General features: G+C 41.3%; 1 long non-coding RNA gene across 1 annotated transcript; it reads right to left on the reverse strand.

Annotated features, from left to right (window-relative positions):
• Window positions 1–5,219: 5,219 nt before the first annotated feature.
• On the reverse strand, window positions 5,220–6,162 carry LOC149227794 (uncharacterized). Its single transcript, XR_016247162.1, has 3 exons — window positions 5,971–6,162; window positions 5,749–5,841; window positions 5,220–5,561 (listed from the first exon to the last, which is right to left on the reverse strand). It is a non-coding gene; the product is annotated as an uncharacterized LOC149227794 (long non-coding RNA).
• Between the last annotated feature and the right edge of the window lie 661 nt (window positions 6,163–6,823).

Here is a 6,823-nt window from a genome sequence, read left to right on the forward strand (position 1 = left end):
GAACCAATGACCAATTTGGAAAAAATGACAATGAAGGGACAACAAGGCCTCCAGTGCAATGCTAGGGCTGTGGTGGCCCCCATTATGTGAAGAACTGTCCCCAACGAAAAGGAACTGAGCAGGTTTCCCAGGTCTACGAGGCTTCTACGGTTGGAGATGTAGGGCGAAGTCTACCAAGGATTAATGCTGCTCTGGAGGATCGCCAGGCAGAGTACCAGTCGACCATGGTGGAATTTGAAGGTACACTCTTAGACCTTACTGTCACTGTTTTAATTGACCCTAGTGCAACGTTAAGTTATATTAGTCCTAGAATTGTGGAACAGTGTAGGTTGCAGCCTGTTAAATTTAAGGACCCTTGGCTAGTCCAGTTGGCAACAAGGGCAAAAAGACGGGTAAATGCCAAAGTCAAAAACTGCCCTTTAAAAATAGCAGGACAGCAAGTTACAGCAGACTTAAATGTGCTTCCCCTTGGCTCGTACGACGTATTAATTGGTATGGACTGGTTGGAGAAACACTGGTCCATAATTAACTGTAAAACCAAGCCTATCAGTTACAAGGATTAACTGGGAATAAAGCAAGAAATGTAGGGAATCAAACGACCAGTGCAAATTCGGCCCATAACTGCCTCACAGTTAGAAAAATGTATTAGGAAGGGGTGTCGGATTTACGCTGTCCAAGTGGGCTATGCCAACTCAAAAGATAAAACAGTCGCGATAGAGAACATCCTTGTGATACAGGAGTTTGCTGACATATTTCCGGAGGAAATTCCCGGGCTACCACCTAAACGGGACATAGATTTTACCATTGAATTAGTGCCAGGAGCAGCCACGGTATCCCAGGCACCTTATAGAATGAGTATACCGGAATTGACAGAATTAAAAATGCAATTACAGGAGCTGTTAGACAAGAATTATATCTGCCCCAGTGTGTCACCCTGGGAAGCCTCGGTGTTGTTCATTAAGAAGAAAGACGGGACCCTGCGCATGTGCATAGATTATCGACAACTAAATAAGTTGACAATCAAAAATAAGTATCCGCTGCCCCGTATTGATGAACTATTCGATCAAGTAAAGGGAGCAACAGTTTTCTCGAAGATTGACTTGCGATCAGGGTATCATCAAGTCAGGATTAAAGAAGAGGATATAGCTAAAACCGCTTTCAGGACACGATATGGCCACTATGAATTTGTGGTGCTACCTTTTGGGCTGACCAACGCCCCTGCCACTTTTATGTGTCTAATGAACAGCGTATTTCACCAATATTTGGACAAGTTCGTGCTAATTTTCATCGACGATATCTTGATTTATTCTCGGACGTTGGAGGAACACCAAGAGCACCTCAGATTGGTACTGCAAACCCTCCGAGAACATCAACTATATGCTAAGTTCAGCAAATGTGAATTTTATAAAGAACAAATACAATATTTGGGACATATAATCACTAAGGAAGGAATTGCAGTTGACCCTGAAAAGATAAGAACAATAATGGAATGGCCGGTACCTAAAGATGTGGCGGACATCCGCTCCTTTATGGGGTTAGCAGGCTATTATAGACGATTTGTGGAAGGATTCTCGAGGGTAGCATATCCCATTACTTCCCTACAGAAAAAGGGGAGGGCCTTTAGGTGGACCCTGGAATGTCAAAGGAGCTTCGAGCAACTCAAATACCTGCTCACCACATCGCCCGTTTTAAGCATAACTGACCCCAACAGGAACTATGTGGTATGCACGGATGCAAACAAAGAAGGGGTAGGGGGTGTGTTGATGCAGGAAGGGAAGGTAATAGCATATGAATCAAGGAAATTGAAAGAACATGAGCAGAAATATTCTGCTTATGATCTAGAATTGGCAGTTGTGATTCACGCCCTAAAAATGTGGCGACACTACCTGATGGGAAGAAAATTTCTGTTATTGACAGATCACCACAGCCTGACTAATTATTTTAGTCAACCCACTCTGAATGCAAGACAAGCACGGTGGGCAGATTTCCTGAGCAGTTTCGATTTTGAAATCAAGCATCTAAAAGGGAAGGAAAATCGGGTGGCGGACGCTTTAAGCAGGAAAGTGCAATGCCTATACAAAATTTTCTACAGTGAAGGGAAAAGCCCCTTCAGGGAAAGCATTACAAGAGCAGTTGAACAGGATGTTGTTTACCAGCAAATAAAATAGCAAATACAGCAACCGGCCAGCAAGGAAAAACAGTGGGATTATGCCTTGGATGCTGCCGGAATGCTGTACTATAAAGAGAGATTGTATGTGCCCAATCAGAACAGTGTTAAAAATCTGATATTGGATGAATTTCATAAGATTCATTATGCTGGGCACCCCAGTTATCAAAAGATGATTACTGCACTGCGGAAAGAATATTTTTGGCCGGGAATGAAGAAAGATGTGGCTGGTTATTTGGCACGATGTTTAGAGTGTCAGCAAATCAAAGCAGAACACCAGCATCCTGCAAGATTATTACAACCGTTACCCATACCGGAATGGAAATAGGAAACCATTTCTATGGACTTTATAACAGGCCTGCCTAAGTCGAAAAAAAATAATGACTCCATCATGGTAGTGGTGGACAAACTGAGCAAGTCAGCGCATTTTATACTGGTACAATCTACTTATAGAGCTGCGCATATCGCCCATGTGTTCATGCAAAATATATTTAAATTGCACGGGTTACCCAAGACAATAATTTCAGACCGAGATGTAAAATTTACATCAGTTTTTTGGAAGACACTGTTTGAAGAATTGGGGACTCAGCTAAATTTTAGCACGGCTTATCACCCTCAAACGGATGGGCAAACTGAACGGGTGAACCAGGTAGTAGAAGACATGTTAAGAGCATATGTGATGCAGCAACGCAACAAGTGGGAGGATTATTTGCACTTGGTCGAATTTGCGTATAATAATGGCTACCACACATCATTGTTGATGAGTCCCTTTGAAGTATTGTATGGGTGGAAGTGCCGCACCCCCTCGAGCTGGAGTGGACCGGAGGACAGATTGATATTGGGTCTTGAGATGCTTAAGGAAATGGAAGAGCTAGTGAAAAAGGTACGATCTAATTTGAAGGCAGCCCAAGATAGGCAAAAGAACTTCGCTAACAGAAAAAGAAGGTTCAAGGAGTATTAGGTCGGCGACCATGTATACGTGAGGATTCGCGCAAGAAAAAGCACATTAAAGTGGAGCGGGTGTACCAAGTTGGCACCTCCATACTGTGGCCCATTTCAGATCCTAGCAAGAATTGGGCCAGTGGCCTACCAGCTCACTCTGCCAAGTCACATACGGGTTCACAATGTCTTTCATGTTTCTGTGCTAAAAAAATATGTTTATGACCCTAAACATGTAATTAATTGGCAGGATGTTCAGGTGAGAGTTATCATCGAAAGATCCGTTTAAATGTTTCCCTTTTGGCGGAAAAGTTGACTTAGGATGTTGTATGTTGCAGGTAGAACCGGAAGGAGAAATCCGGGTCGAACTGCTGAGCATCCTCGACCGGAGAGAGGTAACACTGCGGAAGCGGGATATTGCCCAAGTTAAAGTGCAGTGGCAGCACTTTGGGCCTGAGGAGGCCACTTGGGAAGATGAGGAAATTATGAGAAAGACCTATCCAGGAATATTTGTGGCGGACAGACATCGAGTCGATGTTCAATCTTAGGGGGGGAAGGTGTAATGCCCCGAAAAAAAAAATAAAAAAAATAAAAAATAAATAAATAAATTGATTTACTGCAATAGAAACAAACTGCACTAGTTACTTGTATTTGATTAAAGAAATTAAATATAATCTTGGTTAATGATTTTGGTTGATTGTAAAATGTAAAAAAAATGTTCCCGGAATGAAGGGAAACCCTCAAGGACGAAGCTGTCCTCTTGAGGTGAGAAAAACAGTTGCTGAGGAGGTAACCCTAACTACTTTTCCTTGGCTGGAGGATTTCCAGAAAAGGGGAGGGGAAAAGAAAATTTTGTGCTGTAGGGACAGGTAGAAGAGAACAAAAAAAAAAAGAAAGACTCCAAGGAAATGAGGAGGCTAAGTCTGGTGATGACCAGATAGCCCTGCTCACTGTACGAGCAACTTGCAGAGACTGAGATCTGGCAAGCAGCAGGGGGGGAGATTCTGGACCTGAAGGACGAATCTCGTGGTTGGGTGGTTTGACAGTTGACAGACCCAGATTTGGGTGATTGTTAGAAAAACTATATTTGATTTAAAGAAACTCCAGACACCGTTTCATCCAGGGAATCGCCAGAAGACGACATTTCAATTCGGAGCGAACAGGAGAACTTCAGGTATGTGACCAATCTCTAGACTGATATTACTTAGTAATTTTGTAAGGTTAATCTCAACATTTCCTTTACTGTTATATTGTGATTTATGTGACAACATTATCTTACATATATAAAAAAAAACTGTGCGGGAAAGTAATCAAGAGGGCAGAGTTTTATATCTGTGTTCCTTCCTGTTCTTTTAATTTCCTTTCTTTAAAAAAAAGAGAAATGCATGTAGTCCCGGAAGTCAATGGGGAGCAAACCCTCTCTAAGAAATTACGAAAAGTGGAACCACGTGAATACAGAGATTTATTGAAATTGTAGGGTTCTTGGAGATAAAGGGTCTGAGCAATAACAACAATTATCGCTAACTGAGGGACAGCTAACTGTTCCCTGTCCAGAACCTAAATAAGTTCCGAACATAGAAAAGCAAGAAGCATGTAATATAAACACTGGCAGAATCAAACTATATTCTGTCCCAAGACAAACCCTGAGGTATTAAGCCAGATATGCTGGGGTATGTCGGCCTCAGGACCAGGGTAGCCTTTAACTTCATACAGAATAAAAGCTCCGTAAGCCGGTGCTGTAGTTTTTGTTTCAAACGCATACATGTAATATAGCTGGCAAAACAGATGGGAATCAATGCTACCCAAAGAATCAATTAAACAGAGAACTTATATGCGTGAGGAACCAGAAACAAGTTCACACAGGATTCCTGTGACTCTCGCATACACAAGAAACTATAGCAAGAAAATCTGACGAATAACCCTTGCCCAATTCGTACAACTAGAAGCATAGAACAGTAAATGTAATATGGTAGCAGACATACAGCGTAAAAACAATTTGAACGATCAAATAAACTGATGAATTGCAAGCCGTAACTATATTCCACTAGATTCACAAAAACGCTGTAATGATTCAAAGTATTTCCATAGTTCTTAAACCCTCGCAAAGGCGGGTATAAAACAAAACATGTATCTATGTAATTCGGAGTCGTAAGGGAGACGAACATCCCTCCATCTTAACCAAGCTCAGGTCGTGAAGACCCCGGCTCTCCATAGAAGATTAATTATAAACAAATGCAGACGAATTACATAACCTGGGGAAAATCTGTAGTGAAACAACATAACAGTTCCGGGATATAGCCCGTGTAACAGACCATTGTAGAATTAAATTTACATAATATGGATCCGCGAGCTCAAAGGCCCGGTAAGAATTAACAAAGGAAAAGTAAAGTTATCAGTTCATAGCCGCATCCTTGCGTTGGATGGCAGTTCTGTCGGCTTAAACCCTGCCAAACCCCTGAATAGTAACCAAAAGAAAGATACCGTAAGGGGGTCTGGGCCAAAGGGCCAAATCCATCCGTCAATAAACACAGGGAAAGTAAAGCAGGAACAACCCTAAGCTCAGCACAATAAATTCATCAATTCCATAACAGAACGCCGATGTTAAAAGTATGGCAGGTGGTATTGCGTGGGGATGAACTCACCTGATTCATTGCAGCTGGAGGGAGCATGAACTTGAAGCCAGGCAGCCTCACCCGCGCCTGCGCACTTTATGCTGAGGAAAGAGACCCTCACGCCTCAACCCAGTAAACAAAAATACAACGGCATAAGTCAGGAGTCCCGATACTCATTAAATAACTGAAAACAGTGTAGAGCATAGAAACAAAAAAATATATATAAATCCCTCGACACCACAATAACCTTACCGCAGAAAAGCAGCTGAAAGGGCTTAGCTCAATCTGCCTCGACTCAGTTGCAGACAGGAAGAAACGACCATACATCAACCCGAGAAGCTGGGGTATGTGCTCGGTGCCTGAGCAAGAAAGAAACTGCAGCATCTGGAACCATCGATGAAATGATCACATTGGGAAAGGAAACAACAAGATAGTCTCGCTCGAACTAGCATTTCATCCATCCACCACCAATACGGGAGGCGCCCGAGGACATAAAGGTAATGGGTACCAAGACTCTGCCCCATCACGTGACAGAGCCATCGGGAGTAATTACCATAGCCAGGTGTATGAAAACCGAACAATCAACATTAACCCAGCAGTCAGTACTCTGCCACCTCAGGAATATTATTTAATTGCTCACATATGACAGGTAATTTCCATATTGACCGGAATTGTGAACCTTATATTTAGGTGGAATGCCGTAATATCCATAGGCGGGGTAAAGTTTAAAAAAAAAAAAAAAATTACTATTACCGCGGAGTCATTACACCTAAGCAATCAGTTGATATGTTTTTAAAAGTTTCATATTTTTTTTTAAGACGAGACGAGACGGAAAGCGTTATATAAATTTATTTCAATGTACGCCATATTGATTAACACAGTACAAGACAATACAGAAAACGTTATATAAATTTTAAATGAATTTTGCGGAAAACGTTATATATTTTAAGATTTTTTTTTGAGTTAGTTTGTAATATATTTTTTATTTATTTTTAATATATTCAATAAAACAATTATCATAGTTGTTAAATTTAAGTTTTGTAATTTTGAATAACAAATTCTACTTTTATTTATATGTTGGTAATAAATATAACAATAATTTTGG

The sequence above is a fragment of the Pinus tabuliformis genome, chromosome J, assembly GCF_031772625.1.
Source record: "Pinus tabuliformis cultivar Carrire ecotype Pingquan chromosome J, CPIR1, whole genome shotgun sequence".
In the NCBI taxonomy this organism is placed as follows: domain Eukaryota; kingdom Viridiplantae; phylum Streptophyta; class Pinopsida; order Pinales; family Pinaceae; genus Pinus; species Pinus tabuliformis.